Source organism: Bombina bombina, chromosome 6 (genome assembly GCF_027579735.1).
Source record: "Bombina bombina isolate aBomBom1 chromosome 6, aBomBom1.pri, whole genome shotgun sequence".
Lineage (NCBI taxonomy): Eukaryota > Metazoa > Chordata > Amphibia > Anura > Bombinatoridae > Bombina > Bombina bombina.
Window position 1 is genome coordinate 690,664,979 of NC_069504.1, and position 18,387 is coordinate 690,683,365.

Below are 18,387 nucleotides of genomic sequence, written 5' to 3' on the forward strand. Positions count from 1 at the left end.
TGTCCCTGTTCCTGGTGCTCCCCATGCTGCTGTTGCTGCAGCTGCCCATAGGCCAGCAGGGCCTATAAGACGAAGGCATCAGCAGAGGGGAAGAGCACCAAGGGTACACAGGGTTAGGGTCACCCTGTTTGGGATGACAGAAGTGGAGGTCAGGGAAAAATATCGCTTGACATCTGCAAGCCTCATTAATCTATATGAGGTCTTGAAGGATGAAATTGACCCTCAAGCGTATAGGAACCGAGCTCTGACTGGTATGCAGAAGCTGTTGTGTGTTGTACACTTCCTGGCAACTGGCTCATACCAGTCAACAGAGGGGCTTGTGTCTGGCCTAGCGCAGTCTACCTTCTCCAGGATTCTAGGGGAGGTTCTGACTTCTCTAGATAACCAGACACAACGATACATTCATTTCCCCCATACCCCCCAGGAATGGAACCGTCTTAAACAAGGCTTCTATCGACTGAGGGGTATTCCTAATGTCATGGGGGCAATTGATTGCACACATGTGCGTATTGTGGCCCCACATGAGGAGACAATCCTCTATATTAACAGGAAAGGGTTTCACTCATTGAATTGCCAGATGGTCTGCGATACCAATCTGAAATTCTTACATGTGTATGCAGGCTTCCCAGGGAGTGCACATGATTCCTACATCCTGCGCCAGACCTCCTTATTCAATATGTTTGAAAATGGAACACTTTCGGGAGGATGGCTGCTTGGTGAGTACCTTCATTCTGTCTGTATATTTCTAATAAAGGGACACTAAACACATATTTTCATCTCATGTTTCAGATAGAGAATACAATGTTAAACAGCATTACAATTCACTTCTCTTATATCATTTTATTCATTCTTTATATATCTTATTTATTTAAATTTCTAATTCACATATATGAGCCAATCATATGAGGCTTCTATGTGCAGCCACCAATCAGCAGCTATTGAGCATATCTAATATGCTTGTCATCAAAAGTTATCTATAGAATGGAGAAAATGATCTAATCGAAGTTAATTATCAAGCTGCTAACAATTGCAGGTTCTTATTAAATGGACAGTCTAGTATAAATTGCACTTCCATTATTCAGATAGGCCTTTTAATTTTAATTAACTATCCTGATTACTTCCATTAATGTTTTTATTAAATCTATCTTTTATATGTGATTCATGTTGTGTCCCTTTAAAGCACATGATGTACCTGTAGTAATCCAAACACATATGTTACATGACAGGTGACGCAGGGTACGGCTGCAGACCATGGCTATTAACCCCCTTGGTGCACCCCATTACGGAGCCACAACTCAGGTACCAGGAGGCACACATAAGAACAAGGAATGTCATTGAAAGGAGCTTTGGCCTATTAAAAACCAGGTTCAGGTGTCTGGATGTTACAGGCGGAGCACTACAGTATAACCCCAACAAAGTGTGTTCCATTGTCAATGCTTGCTGTATTCTACACAACATTGCTGTGGACACACGTTTGTTGGGGGACATTGACCCAGAGCAGCAGCAGCAGCTGGTTCCTGTACTTGAGGATGTGGACAGGGGGACACTGAGGGGGAATGAAGTGAGGGATTATGTCATCCGGGAATACTTCACCTGTAAGTTACTTATTCATAAGTACAGTAAAACGTAACATTCACATGTATTATGATGTTTGACAGTACCTCACCAACCATTGCATGTGTATATATCATGTCTTGCAGAATTTAAAACTTTGGATTTCCACTGCATGTAAGTGAAACTACTACATCCCAACCCCCTTCCCTTAAAGGGACACTATACCCAAACATATTGTTTCATGATTAAGGATAGAGAAGATAATTTGTAAAAACCTTATAATTTAAATCAATTACCTATTTTCATTATTTATTTAGATATACTTTAATGAAGACATAGCAATGCACACAGTGAAGAAATCGCAGGAGGCATCTATATACAGCTAATAATCATCAGCTACCAAGCATATCTCGATATGGTTTTCAGCAAAGAATATCAATAGAATGAAGCAACATAAATAATAGAATGAAATTATAATTTCTTTTTGGAATTATCTTCTCCTTCAAAATCATGAAGTAAAAATATTTGCTTTCATGTCCCTTTAACAACCCTAATTACTGTATATTTATAATTTGTTTCATTCATGTTTAGTTCACTATCATTAAGAATGAGGATAATGGATATTTATACCTTATGTTCACACCTTCTTTAAATACATTATTAGTTATATATACCAACGTGTCAATTTATATTGGATGTGAGAAACCTTGATGTACATCTTAGAAGTTAATATTACTATATGTACCGTTGAGACACAACCATGTGATGTTGTTTATTGAGCAGGAATATGTCATAAACATTATAATAATACCTTTTTGGTCCATTTCAACACAGGTATTATTATATGTTTTACCAATATTACTGTACTAAAACACACCACACATGGATGTGGATGACAATTAGATAGTAAATAACAGAGGACACGATTTTCAATGAAATAGAATAATATTTTTTTTTTTTAGGCCTCTTAGATGAGGGGCCTGGAGTGGGTCTTCTGCCTCTCCTGGGTTGTGTGGATCCAGTAGGAGTGCTGGTCACAGAGGAGATACTTGATGCCATGTCCTACTGTTGGGTGAAATGCTCCACCAAAACCCCCAACAGTTGGTTCTGTTCCCTCCATCTTTGGTCACTCTGTATTTGCATGTCCGATATGACTCGCAGCATTTGGTTTTGGTTTTGGACCATAGCTGTTACAGATGCTGCCATGTCCCTTTGCAGCTCATTTGATCTCTGTTGCAAACGCTGTTGGCTCCTATGGAACCTGTGTTGTTCCCTCTGCATTCTTTGACACGTTGCCGTTAGAGTCTCACAGGTCAATGTTTGCCTCCTCTGTAGTGAGATATATTCGTCACCCATGGCGGAACTCAATTGATCCATGGGCTCTTCAGCAGCAGGGACAATAGGCACTGTTTCAATTACATGTTCCTCAGCTGGAGGTGCAGGCACAGGAATCTCAGCTGGAGGTGCCGGAACAACAACCTCAGTTGGAGGTGCCGGAACAACAACTTCAGTTGGAGGTGCCGGAACAACAACCTCAGTTGGAGGTGCCGGAACAAAAACCTCAGCTGGAGGTGCAGGAACAGATATCTCAGCTGGAGGTGCAGTCACAGGAAGATGAGCTGGAGGTGCAGGGCGATGGATTACAGTTGGTGGAGCCCTTCCAACTGATGATGATGGTCCAGATGTCGGGATGGACCGATAGTCCCAATGGCCGCTGGTGTGCATCCACTCAGCCTGCTGGTATACTCCTGTAGTGCCATGATATTCTTGGGGGGGGTAAATACATCTACCCTTCGGGGCTGGCGGGGCTCCCCCTCCAAGCCAAAGGAATATTCCTCGTGCCAGGGCTCCTGCCAGGTATCCTCCTCTAATGCAGGCGGCATGATATGTGGATTCTCTATTGAGGCAGTCCAAGCCATGTCATGCCTGGCATACTCCTGCTGTTCATATAAGGATATGTGTACTTTTCCCGGCACTCTTCAATCTTCTGTGTGGTCTCTCTTGATCCTCATAAAAAAGAAGAAATATGCCACATAGCGTAATTCTGTAATTTTGTTGCAATATAAAACTTGTGTCTGTGCAAATGGTTACTCACATGCGGTAGAGCTATAACCAAGCTCAGGTAGAAGCGCACACCCTCTTTTATACTGTTGGGTAAAACAGATTCTTGTTCTTGTCGTTCAGATAAATGAATTTATTAAAACATCATAAAATATATATATAAAATAGCGTCACCAGACCTGCTAACAACACCTTCTATAATAAGTATAGGCAATACAGTGTAGTAATTGCTCAATGTGAGCTTAACAGAGTACTAGAGACCGTGGTAAGGAGTGTAGAAACTGAACCACACAACCTCCCCCAGAAAGACCAGTAACTGTTGCTCTCCTTATTGGTGTGCAGGTATTTAGGAAGGCGCCAAGGAACGAGAAATCCAACGTACGTTTCGCATTAAGCTTTATCAAGGATAAATTATTATCCTTGATAAAGCTTAATGCGAAACGTACGTTGGATTTCTCGTTCCTTGGCGCCTTCCTAAATACCTGCACACCAATAAGGAGAGCAACAGTTACTGGTCTTTCTGGGGGAGGTTGTGTGGTTCAGTTTCTACACTCCTTACCACGGTCTCTAGTACTCTGTTAAGCTCACATTGAGCAATTACTACACTGTATTGCCTATACTTATTATAGAAGGTGTTGTTAGCAGGTCTGGTGACGCTATTTTATATATATATTTTATGATGTTTTAATAAATTCATTTATCTGAACGACAAGAACAAGAATCTGTTTTACCCAACAGTATAAAAGAGGGTGTGCGCTTCTACCTGAGCTTGGTTATAGCTCTACCGCATGTGAGTAACCATTTGCACAGACACAAGTTTTATATTGCAACAAAATTACAGAATTACGCTATGTGGCATATTTCTTCTTTTTTATGAGGATCAAGAGAGACCACACAGAAGATTGAAGAGTGCCGGGAAAAGTACACATATCCTTATATGAACTTTATTTATTTAGGTTGATTATACGTGAGTGGCACCACGTATATTTATTCACACCTTTTTGGGCCTTTTTTATCTGATCACATTTATTTCATCCATTTTCTTTTTGTGATACTTTGGTATTTGTTATCATACTCCTGCTGTATTATCTGTACCGGTGGTTGAGGTGGACATATAGTTTGAACCGGTGTTGGGGGATTTATGGGCGTAGGCACCCTGGTGACTGGAGGTTCTGTGGAGGAGTCAAATGATGAGAGGGATTAGTACAGTCAGATATCTATCCATGTGGGCATACAATTTACATGCTAGGGCCTATCCACATTCTCATGTCAAACTCTATAACATGCATGTGCACATTGAGATTTGTGATATGAGGGTTTGTAATATGCAAATTATACATGTATGTGTTTCATACAATAGTTCTGTGTACATGTCAGTGATGGAGAAAATGTGTTCTTTAAGTGACACTATGGTTGTGATGACTATGGTGTCCATTTACTGAAAGGTCTACATGTGGCTTGTGGCCTGTGTTACTCTGAGACATGTTAGTATTTCACTATTCTACCTCATATCATGATTTTCAATGTGTTAAGTAGCATTAAATGGACATGCAAACCATATTTATTATTTCATGATTCAGCTAGCCAAGCATGGAATTTTAAAAAACTTGTAATTTACTTCCAGTAGCTAATATGCTTCATTATCTTGATATTCTTAGCTGAAATGCATTTCTAGATAGGCTCAGAAGCTGCTGATTGGTGGCTGTACATCAATGCCTCGTGTGATTGCCTCACCCATGTGCATTGATATTTAATAAACTAAGATTATCAAAATAATAATTAAAAATAGATAATGGAAGTAAATTTGGATGTTGTTTAAAACTGTATTCTCTATCTGAATAATGAAATAAATTATTTGTGTTTCATGTCCCTTTAATGTTAAATCTCATTGTATATTTAGTTGTTAGTAATCAAAATACCATGATCCTCATTGTGTACATGAATGTGTGACAATATAGGATGTTATAACTCAAATACATATAATACTAGTGTGTGGGATGTTACTCACCAGCATGCTGTGCTGATGTTGCAGTCCCTGAGTCACGAGCCCCTGGAAGTCCACGGACTGCTGTGAGGCTCAGGGACCTACGAATGAGCTCCTGCCACTCATTGTATTCCGCCTCATAGTGAGGCCCACCTCCTGTTGCCCTCTGGGACATTGCTTCCTGGCCCATCCTCTCCTTGACTCTCCTCTTGCAATCATTCCACCTTTTCTTTAGGCCGTCCACATTCCTCCTCTGTTGGGACACACCATTGACGGCCTCCACCACCTTCTGCCAAGCATCTTTACACCTACGGGCAACTCCTTTGCCCTTCTCTTGTCCAAAGAGGGCATTATGGTTCTCCAGGACAGCCTGGACTAGAGCGAGGTTTTCGGCAAAACTGAAATTCGGACAACTCATACGCTCCTCGTCCTGGGCTGCCTGGCTCCCTCCCTGGGATGTCCCTGGTGTGGGTTCCTCCCTATCCTCTCCCTCCTCCCCCCTTCTATCCCCATGTGCACCCTCTATCCCTCTTCTCAGTGTGCCTGGCCTTGGGGCAACCCCACTCCCATCCTCCCTTCTGGCTCTCCCTCTCCCCACTCCGCTCACTCCCTGACGGGGACCCTGCTGCTCCTCCTGTCCATAATCCTCTCCCTGCGACTCCCCTTCCCTCCTCCCCCCAGCCCTAGCTCTCCCTGACATCCTCACACTACACACACTCACACACTCACACTCACTCCCACTTCAATCACACACAATCACAACCAGACACTCAGCCTTTCAAACTGTAAAAGATAAATAAAAAGTGTTGGGTGTTATCAAAAAAAAGTGTTGTGTATTTTGTATATGTGTGTATGCAAAATGTGTGCAATATGAAAAAAAGTGTAAGTAAATGTACTGGCTTAACAATCCAACAATCCGACCTAACTAACTTGATGAAATGCTCCTTTCTCACTACTCTTACCACTAATCTCTATACTCGCTGTAGTGTGCTGTAGCTCCAAGAACCAACCAAACACACTAAAGAAATGGCGGCTGCGCAGGTGTTTAAGTATGATTTTTGAATCTCGTCATTACGTGGCGCATCTCTTAGAACTGGCGTTATTTTTTACGAGTCGTAGGCTAATTTGCATAAAACTACACTTTATTGAGACTTTACGTGAACAAAATACAGGCGCAAGTACTTGCGACGACTAAAAGGTGTATTTGCGCACATTTTGCCTGCTCGTCGGTTTTTCTGACTTACGCCAGTTTAGCATCTGACGGCGGTGAATATTGGATAGCTCGAGTTGCGAGCTGAAACTGCGGGCGACGCGGGTTACCTCGCTTGCGCCGAAAACTACAATCTATATCGGATCGCGCCCCTGGTAACTACAGGCCAGTTAGTTTAACTTCAGTAGTAGGGAAATTAATAGTAAGCCTCTTAAAAGAAAGAATTATGACTTACATAAAGACAAACAACTTAGAGGACCAAAATAAGCATGGTTTTACTTCAGGGAGATCATGTCAGACTAATCTAATTGACTTCTTTGATTATGTAACACAAGTATTAGACAAGGGGGGAGCAATTGATATAGCATATCTAGATTTCAGCAAAGCATTTGACACCGTCCCACACAATAAACTAATTCATAAACTGTATCTCCTTGGTCTAGATTCAAAAATTGTGAACTGGGTGGAATGCTGGCTTAAGGACAGGAAACAAAGTGTCTTAGTAAATGGAGTTCATTCAGCAGAGGGGGCTGTTACTAGTGGTGTTCCTCAGGGGTCAGTTCTGGGGCCTGTTTTGTTTAACATATTTATCTGTGATATCAGCAAAGGGCTACAGGGGAAAGTATGGCTGTTTACAGATGATACAAAAATTTGTAACAGAGTGGCTGTTCCAGTGGGGGTAGACAAAATGAGAGGTGATTTACAACAATTGGAGGATTGGACAAACGACTGGGATCTAACGTTTAACACAGCAAAGTGTAAAATAATGCATTTAGGGAAGAAAAATCCAAATGTTAATTACAGACACAATGACACTTTACTGACTGTTACAGATGAGGAACAGGACTTGGGAATTATTATTTCAGATGATTTAAAACTTAGTGAACAATGTAGTAATGCAGCGAGTAAGGCTAGCAGAATGCTTGGATGTATTGGTAGATTTATTTTCAGCAGAAATAGTAAGGTTCTTATGCCACTTTATACATCATTAGTTAGGCCTCTTCTTGAGTATTGTGTGCAGTTCTGGAGGCCATATCTTCAGAAGGATATTAACAAACTTGAATCTGTGCAAAGGAGGGCTACCAAAATGGTACATGGTCTAAAAAATAAAACTTACCAGGATAGGCTCAATGACCTAAATATGTATAGCTTAGATGAGAGAAGGGGAAGAGGTGATATGATAGCAACTTTCAAGTACATTAAAAGGCTTAGTAAAACTGAGGCTGTAGGTATTTACATAAAATGGAGAATTCAAAAACAAGGGGTCATGATTTCAAGCTGAAGGGTAGCAGATTCAGGAGTAATTTGAGGAAGCACTTCTTTACAGAAAGAGTGATTGATTTATGGAATAAACTTCCTCAAGAGGTAGTAGTGACAAACACTGTGGGGGACTTTAAAAATGCATGGGACAAGCATAACGCTATCCTACAAACTAGATAAGTTTATACTGTTAGGTAATATCGGGCAGACTTGCTGGGCCTATGGCTCTTATCTGCCGTCAATATCTATGTTTCTATGTTTCTAATTTAGTCTATTGCTCGAGCACTAAAACAAGGGCCACTCAGCCTAAGGTTTGCTAACCTGAACGTACGCTAAGCTGAGAGTCAAATAGTGGAGTTTCACAAATTTTAAAACTATGCTTTTTTAAAAAAAATTTAGCTAGCTTTTTTTTTATTGCAATAAGGGCTAGATTACAAGTGGAGTGCTAATTTATTGGCAAATTGGCAAATTCACCTGTTTACAGGAATGCGATAAATAACCCACTATGACAAGTGTCTGGTTATTGCTACCACGAGCTTGCAGCAGCAATTTTGCACTCTGAAAATTAACCAGAGGTCAGACCTCTCCACTTGTAATTTGGGCGATAATAGCGCACCCTACACTATCTATTCAAAGTATAAAGTGCGTTAAGATTTGTAAACCTTTTTTTACCATACACTTGCAATACCCAATTTTGCTCTATTCTTAGCACAAGGTTGCACTTAGGATAACACACATTGAGTCTTTCGCTTGAGCAATAACTTTTTGCATTAACTTGTAATACCTCTGCAAACATAGCGCTACTGATTTACAGAGAGCAGTGTTAGTGCTCAAAGGTGCTAAAAAAATTGTGCTCAACTTGTGATCTAGCACTATGTTTTGATCAACCAAATATTATTTATTAAAAACAAATGTTACATTTTGGTCTCTTGAATGTAATATTCATATATTAAATACAGAAACATTTAAAAGCACTTAAATTTAACAAATGAATATAAATATCATACCTTTAATATGATTTTAAATTAAATGTTTAGAACAAACAAATAGTGATGTCGCAAACATAAAAATTTGGGTTTGCGAACGGCGAACGCGAACTTCCGCAAAAGTTCGCGAACGAGCGAACCGGGCGAACCGCCATAGACTTCAATAGGCAGGCAAACTTTAAAAACCACAGGGACTCTTTCTGGCCACAATAGTGATGGAAAAGTTGTTTCAAGGGGACTAACACCTGGACTGTGGCATGCCGGAGGGGGATCCATGGCAAAACTCCCATGGAAAATTACATAGTTGATGCAGAGTCTGGCTTTAATCCATAAAGGGCATAAATCACCTAACATTCCTAAATTGTTTGGAATAACGTGCTTTAAAACATCAGGTATGATGTTGTATCGATCAGGTAGTGTAATGGTTACGCCCGCTTCACAGTGACAGACCAAACTCCCCGTTTAACGCACCGCAAACAACCGCAAATAGTCCATTTGCACAACCGCAAACTCCCCATTTGCACAAGGTTGGATACCAAGCTAGCCATGTCCCGTTCCTTGTCCTCACTGATGTCATTGAAGGTCTCTTCCTCCACCCAGCCACGTACAACACCAAGGGTCCCCGAAAGGTGACAACAAGCCCCCTGGGACGCCTGCGGTGTTTGGTCTTCCACCTCCTCAAAGCCACCTTCCTCCTCTGACTCCTCTTCTTCAGACTCCTCTCTCTGCGTTGCCTCTCTCTGCATTATTATAAGGTGTGTTAAGTAGTACTATTCCTATCAGTTTAATCCCTGTTACGTCCCTTATCAGGGGACGTGTATATGGCATCGATTTTAGGAACCGGGAGATGGAAAAAGATGCTTGGTCGGTCCTCCTACTTCAAATTTGGGGCACTGCGCGTGCAATCTAATGTGCCACCAGATAGGAGTGGTGTGTTAAGTAGTACTATTCTTATGTGTAGTGTGATAGGAGCGCCTAAAGGTGGATTCCTGCTGCTAAAAAAGTTCTTCCCTCAAAGAGAACTAAATGGTGGATAAGAAGAAAAAATGGGGTTTATTTAGCAGCGCTAAAAAAAGCTAGGAAATGATGATACCAATCTAATTTATGTTTTATACAATCTATTTTATTTAAAAATTCTTATAACACATAAAAACAACAGCAAATACTTTTCCTAATTAATAAAGGGACGTCTCCCTTATACAACACTTATAAAAACAGACTAGAACTATATAATCCTAGAATTTCAGGTATAAAGGAATTAATTCTATAGATAACATATGGCAAGCAACAAATTTCTAAGATAAATGGTGAATTAAATATTTAAAAGGCACAAATGTATCAATCCTAATAGCTTTACAGTTCTTCAGTAACAAATTCAGTTATAAAGTTACACAGTTACTTTCCTTGGACATATAATTGGCTCAGGTGTGCTGGATAGTTAAAAAGGCAAAAAACAGCCAATATTCTGATTTAGGTGCCAAAGCAATCGTGGTTAATGGAAATGGTTAATTTAACAGATGAATACCTTGATGTCTTTAAAGTTCAGTTTGCGTGTTTTAAAAAACGTAGTGCAAATAAGTGTAGAGGTACCTTAATCTGTCCTGGTTGCAACCGCTGATTATCTTCACTGTGAGGGATTCACAGACTGTTTGTTCCTGGTGCTTCTGATAAGTCACCTGACCTTCTCTTTGATTCAGAGGTCAGGGGTGATGATCCGTTCTGGTGATGTAGTTATTCTTTTTTTTTTTTTGTTTTCCTTTCTTCTTATAGCCCAAATATTGTTTTCATCTGGGTTCCCTCAGACTTCTTAAGGTTTGAAGAAATCTTTGGTCAGTGTTTAGCAGTAACACCGTATTCCCTGAAGTTACCAAAGGTAGATTTTAACTTGCAGGGTCAGGAGAAAAGTTTAAAGTTGCAGGGTCACACAGCTTTGTGACAGTAGTAAATGAAGTTTAGTAGAGTGTAGCAGGTCCCATTCAACGCGTTTCACCCTTCTGGGCTTTATCAAGAATGCTTATCCTGCTAGCTTCTGGCTTTTTAAAGGTATGAATGTGTTTTGATTGGTTCCTTCATTTCCTTTTGATTTCTATCAACACCTGTGTGGCTTCCAATGTAAAGGTGGACTTTATTTAAGTTGGTAATGATTGTTTCTGTGTTGTTATTTAGTTACATGATACACAAGGAAGAGAACTTATCATTTCTGCTTTATTAGCATTCACACAATTCAACTTATATATTTCAATTCTAAAGTGCCTTTATTAGATAATATACATTTAGATCGTGCAAACTTAAAATTACCTAAACTGAAACGAAAATATAAGAATCAGAATTACCATTCCCATATCTAGAATTATTGTAAGTGGGTAAAGATTAATGATATATATATATTCCTTTTCAACAAAGGATAGTAAGTTCAACAATTTATAAATTTGTAACAATTTAAAAATGGACGAAACGAAAATATAAGAATCAGAATCATCATTCCCATATCTAGAATTATTGTTAGTGGGTAAATGTTAACGATATATACATATTCCTTTTCAACAAAGGATAGTAAGTTCAACAATTTATACATTTGTAACAATTTAAAAATGGACGAAACGAAAATATAAGAATCAGAATCATCATTCCCATATCTAGAATTATTGTTAGTGGGTAAAAATTAACGATATATACATATTCCTTTTCAACAAAGGATAGTAAGTTCAACAATTTATAAATTTGTAACAATTTAAAAATGGACGAAACGAAAATATAAGAATCAGAATCATCATTCCCATATCTAGAATTATTGTTAGTGGGTAAAAATTAACGATATATACATATTCCTTTTCAACAAAGGATAGTAAGTTCAACAATTTATAAATTAACAATTTAAAAATGGATGTACAATTAAATCAGAAATTATCAATCCCATAACTAGAGTTATTGCTAGTGGGTAAAAATATGGCTTATTCAATTAATTTATTTATTTTAGGGGGATAAAAATTCCTTTTTAATTACTAGAAAAATGAATTTATATAGGGCTTGTACTATCTTTGCCCAAGATAAATTGAAATGTTATTGCTTATTTAATGTATGTGAGTATTTTCTATATAAGTGGCTGATTTAACCTGGAAAATGTTCGCATATTGTAAGAGACTTTTATAAGAAGGGGGAAATGTCTATCTCAGAGTTCAAGCCTCCAGGTTGGAGGGTATTCATTAGGTATATAATTTCAGCTTCTGCCTTTAGGAGTTTATTTTCCCAGTTTCCCCCTCTCCAGTCAGGGTGAACTTTTTTAATTCCCCAATATTTAAAATCTTTAAGGTTGTTGTTGTGTACTTCCCTAAAGTGGCGATAGATATAAGGGTCAAGGTTACCCCTATCTATGCAAGAGAGGTGCTCCCTTATCCTTTCACGGAGCATTCTGGTTGTTTCTCCTATGTAAATTTTTTTACATGAACATTGAATGGCGTAAATAACGCCTTTATCTTGACATCTAATTGTGTCTCTTATTTTGAAAGTAAAGTTTCCACTTTTTGATTTTAAAATCTTTTGTTTACTACTAAATTTACAGGCCCGGCATCTAAAACAGGGGAAAAAACCATTTAAAGGATTTCCGTCTAGGCACCTTTGAGTGTCTTTCTTCTTTATGCTTTTCAATTGACTGGGAGCTAGTAGGCTCTTCAAATTCTGTGCTTTCCTATATATTATTTTTGGGTTTTCCCCCACTTTTCCCCCTATGATGGGATCAGTTTGTACTAAGTGCCAATGTTTTTTTAAAACTCTTTGGATGTTTAGGTTGTCATGACTGAACTCAGTTATAAAGGGCACATTAATTTCATCTCGATTTTCTTTGATATCTTTTGTTTTATATTCTAAGAGGTCCCTCCTTACTTTCTTATCTACCTCTTGTTTAGCTTCATTGATTACTTCTGGACTATATTCTCTTTCTAAGAATTTCCTTTCTAAGATCTTTATTTGATCCTGATAATCTGTCATTCTTGAGCAATTCCGTTTAATTCTTAAATATTGCCCTTTAGGGACATTGTCTTTCCACTTTTTCATGTGGCAGCTGTTATAATGGATTAGATTATTGGCATCCACCTTTTTAAAATGTGTTTTGGTTATTAATTGGTTTTCTACAATTTCGATATCTAAGTCCAAGAAGGTGATTTGGCTTTTGCTATAGTTACTGGTAAAGGATAGTCCCATTTCATTTTTATTCATATCTGTCAGAATAGTGTTTAGATCAGTTTCACTACCCCCCCATATAAAGAACAGGTCATCTATGTATCTGCTATAGAGCACAAGATCCGCGCCCAGACTATGCCTAGGGAAGAAACCTTCCTCCCAATATCCCATAAAGAGATTGGCATAGCTGGGTGCGAATCTTGTGCCCATAGCTGTTCCCTTCTTTTGAATGTAAAATTTGTCCTCAAATGAGAAATAATTATGGCCTAGGATGAATTTTATTCCATCCTCTATGAATTTCTTTTGTTCCATACATAGTTTGTTGTCCCTATCTAGGGTATTTGAGATTGCCATCAGTCCCAAATCATGACTTATATTGGTGTAAAGCGACGAAACATCGCATGTCACTAATGTGTAGTGTGATTCCCACTTAATTACCTCTAATTTTTTCAAGATGTCAGTGGTATCCTTTAGGTAAGAGGGTAATTTTTTAACATAGCCCTGTAGGTATCCATCTATGTATTTCGAGAGGTTGGAGGTGAGGGAGTTAATACCCGATATTATGGGTCTACCGGGGGGATTATTTAGATTTTTATGAATCTTTGGTAAGAAATATAGAATTGGTATTTTTGGAAATTTTGTAAATAGAAAATCAAATTCTTTTTTATTTATAATTTGTTTTTCTCTTGCATCCTCTAATAATTTGGTTAGTTCACCCAGAAATTTCTTGGTTGGATTTAGTTTTAGTTCCTGATATGTATCCCCTTCATTAAGTAATCTCTGTGCTTCTTCTATATATTTATCTCTGTCCATGATTACAACCCCACCCCCTTTATCTGCCGGTTTAATTACTATGCTGGTATCATTTTGCAATTCTTTAAGAACTTTTCTTTCTTTGTAAGTTAAATTTTTTGGTATCTTATTGTTAGTTTTTATTTTCTTAATATCTTCCTGAACCAATTTTTCGAATAATTCAATATTCCTTCCTTTTTCATTTGTCGGATAAAAAGTGGATTTCGGTTTCATTTTTGAATGAATTACTTGTGGTATTACTATGTTACTATTTGAGGCCATAGGCGATATGGTGGGTGTCTCTTTTGGTTGTTGCCAATTTCTCTCTATTGGATCCCGTAGGAAATATTTTTTCAAGGTTAACTTCCTTACAAACTGGCTCACATGTATGTGTGTGTTGAATTTGTTTAATCTCGTAGAGGGAGCATAGCTAAGGCCTAAGTTTAACACTCTTTCTTCCTCTGTGGTTAAAGTTTTTTTACTAATATTGAAAATGCCACTTTTTTGTTGTATTTTTATTTCACTCTTTTTATTTCCCTGTCTTTTTCTTTTTCCTCCTCTACATCCTCTCTTATTCTTTTTCTCATTCCCACTGGTGGGTCTTTTGAATGTTCTGTTTGTTTTGAAGTGCTGGGTCTTTGTGGGCTCATCTCTAAAAAATAATTCATGTTTTTTTGTTGTTCTTTCTCTTCTAATAGTGTAAATCTATTCGTGGTGTCTATTCTCCATTCTTTTTCAGGTTCTGTTTGTATTCGTGTGTTGTAATTATGTTCTCTATTATTTCTATATTCCCAATCTCTATTACGGTTGTTGTACCCCTGGCATCTTGGTTTATTGTCATTTGGCCAATAACTATATGCTATGTGGCCCCTTGGTTGGTTATGCTCTTCATAATAATCATCCTGTCTTCTATAGTGGTTATAGTTATGGTTCTCAAAAAAGTTACGATTTGTATGGGGTCTTCTATAGTCATTATAGCTTGGGTGTTCAGGTGGGTTTCTATTTGTATTTGTCATGTATTGTGGTCCCCTAGGTCTATAATAGTTTGTTCTGTAGTTTGATTTATATTGTTGAGGTCTGAATTCAGTAGTTTCCCTATAGTTTATCCTTTTTGGAGTTCTGTCATATGGTGTCCTATTTTCTTGATTTTGATCATTGTATTGATATGACTTGGATTGGTGATAAGGGGAATTGGAATAATTTTCCCTTATGGCATGTGCATTGTGTTTGTAATTACCTGTGTTACCCTCAAAATTTTGATTTTTCTGTCTCTCTTCCCTATTATTTATTTTCTCCTCTTCTCTGTTTGCAACTTCATTATAATCTTCCTTATCCCTCTTTAATTTTCTTATTTTAACCTCCTGTAATTCCATACTTAAATTGTCCAATTTTTTCATAATGTCTATCTGTGAATTTTTAAAGTCAACATTTTCTTTTTCATTACTTAATTTATTTTTTATGGTGATTATGTTCTTCTCAACTATGTCAAGTGAATCTTCTCGTGATCTCTTTAAAATTTGTAATAGTGTTGTGGATGCATTTTTTAATGTCTCATCCCATTCCTTTTGGAATTTATCTTTTAATTCAAAAGTGCAATTTTTTCTCAACCTTAATCCTCTTGGTGCAATCCCTAAACTAATATATTTATCAAGAAACTTTAGTTCCATTTTTTGCTTTAATTCAGTCGTCATAAGTTTTTCTAATTCAAACATTATTTCAGTGATATTCAGATAGGGGCTTACTTTTATTCTTTCCTCATTCTCTACTATATCTTTGAGAGTTTTTTCTCTCCATGTGAAAATGTCATCTTCCATCTTAAGACAGCTCACTAGTCTGGAGTGTTAAAAAGTAGTACTATTCTTATCAGTTTAATCCCTGTTACGTCCCCTATCAGGGGGCGTGTATTTGGCATCGATTTTAGGAACCGGGAGATGGAAAAAGATGCTTGGTCGGTCCTCCTACTTCAAATTTGGGGCACTGCGCGTGCAATCTAATGTGCGACCAGATAGGAGGGGTGTGTTAAGTAGTACTTTTCTTATCAGTTTAATCCCTGTTACGTCCCCTATCAGGGAACGTGTATATGGCATCGATTTTAGGAACTGGGAGATGGAAAAAAATGCTTGGTCGGTCCTCCTACTTCAAATTTGGGGCACTGCGCATGCAATCTAATGTGCCACCAGATAGGAGTGGTGTGTTAAGTAGTACTATTCTTATCAGTTTAATCCCTGTTACGTCCCCTATCAGGGGACGTGTATATGGCATCGATTTTAGGAACCGGGAGATGGAAAAAGATGCTTGGTCGGTCCTCCTACTTCCAATTTGGGGCACTGCGTGTGAAATCTAATGTGCCACCAGATAGGAGGGGTGTGTTAAGTAGTACTATTCTTATCAGTTTAATCCCTGTTACGTCCCCTATCAGGGGACGTGTATATGGCATCGATTTTAGGAACCGGGAGATGGAAAAAGATGCTTGGTCGGTCCTCCTACTTCAAATTTGGGGCACTGCACGTGCAATCTAATGTGCCACCAGATAGGAGTGGTGTGTTAAGTAGTACTATTCTTATCAGTTTAATCCCTGTTACGTCCGCTATCAGGGGACGTGTATATTGCATCGATTTTAGGAACCGGGAGATGGAAAAAGATGCTTGGTCGGTCCTCCTACTTCAAATATGGGGCACTGCGCGTGCAATCTAATGTGCGACCAGATAGGAGGGGTGTGTTAAGTAGTACTTTTCTTATCAGTTTAATCCCTGTTACGTCCCCTATCAGGGGACGTGTATATGGCATCGATTTTAGGAACCGGGAGATTGAAAAAAATGCTTGGTCGGTCCTCCTACTTCAAATTTGGGGCACTGCGCGTGCAATCTAATGTGCCACCAGATAGGAGTGGTGTGTTAAGTAGTACTATTCTTATCAGTTTAATCCCTGTTACTTCCCCTATCAGGGGACGTGAATATGGCATCGATTTTGGGAACCGGGAGATGGAAAAAAATGCTTGGTCGGTCCTCCTACTTCAAATTTGGGGCACTGCGTGTGCAATCTACTGTGCCACCAGATAGGAGTGGTGTGTTAAGTAGTACTATTCTTATCAGTTTAATCCCTGTTACGTCCCCTATCAGGGGACGTGTATATGGCATTGATTTTAGGAACCGGGAGATGGAAAAAGATGCTTGGTCGGTCCTCCTACTTCAAATTTGGGGCACTGCACGTGCAATCTAATGTGCCACCAGATAGGAGTGGTGTGTTAAGTAGTACTATTCTTATCAGTTTAATCCCTGTTACGTCCCCTATCAGGGGACGTGTATATGGCATCGATTTTAGGAACCGGGAGATGGAAAAAGATGCTTGGTCGGACCTCCTACTTCAAATTTGGGGCACTGCGCGTGCAATCTAATGTGCCACCAGATAGGAGTGGTGTGTTAAGTAGTACTATTCCTATCAGTTTAATCCCTGTTATGTGCCTTTTTTTTGGTTTGGTTTTTGAAGCCACAGTGCAGCACCAGAGGCCAGAAAAATTAGGCATGTACACATGCCTGAAAAATTAGGTATTGTTGCAGCCGCTGCTGTAGCAGCGGCCAGAAAAATTGATGTTTGTTTCCCAGGCAGAAAGTGCCCTAAAACATTGCGGCTTGAACCCTAGTTGGTGGCGGATAAGTCACGCAAGTCATCCGGCATTCAGAGATAAAATACAGCACCGTGTGGACCATTTTTAACCCAAGGCAGCTCATCTCATTAGGCCTTTTTTAGTCTAATGTATCGCCCACTGTCAGTCCCTTCGGGATCCATCCCTCATTCATCTTAATAAAGGTGAGGTAATCTAGACTTTTTTGACCTAGGCGACTTCTCTTCTCAGTGACAATACCTCCTGCTGCACTGAAGGTCCTTTCTGACAGGACACTTGAAGCGGGGCAGGCCAGAAGTTCTATCACAAATTGGGATAGCTCAGGAAACAGGTCAAGCCTGCACACCCAGTAGTCAAGGGGTTCATCGCTCCTCAGAGTGTCGATATCTGCAGTTAAGGCGAGGTAGTCTGCTACCTGTCGGTCGAGTCGTTCTCTGAGGGTGGACCACGAAGGGCTGTGGTGAAGCGTAGGACTTAAAAAGCTCCGCATGTCCTCCATCAACAACACGTCTGTAAAGCGTCCTGTCCTTGCCAGCGTGGTCGTGGGAGGAGGAGGATTACTTTCACCTCTTCCCATGTTAGATTCCCGTTGTGCTGTGACATCACCCTTATACGCTGTGTAAAGCATACTTTTTAATTTATTTTGGAACTGCTGCATCCTTTCCGACTTGCGGTAATTCGGTAACATTTCAGGCACTTTATGCTTATACCGGGGTCTAGTAGCGTGGACACCCAGTACAGG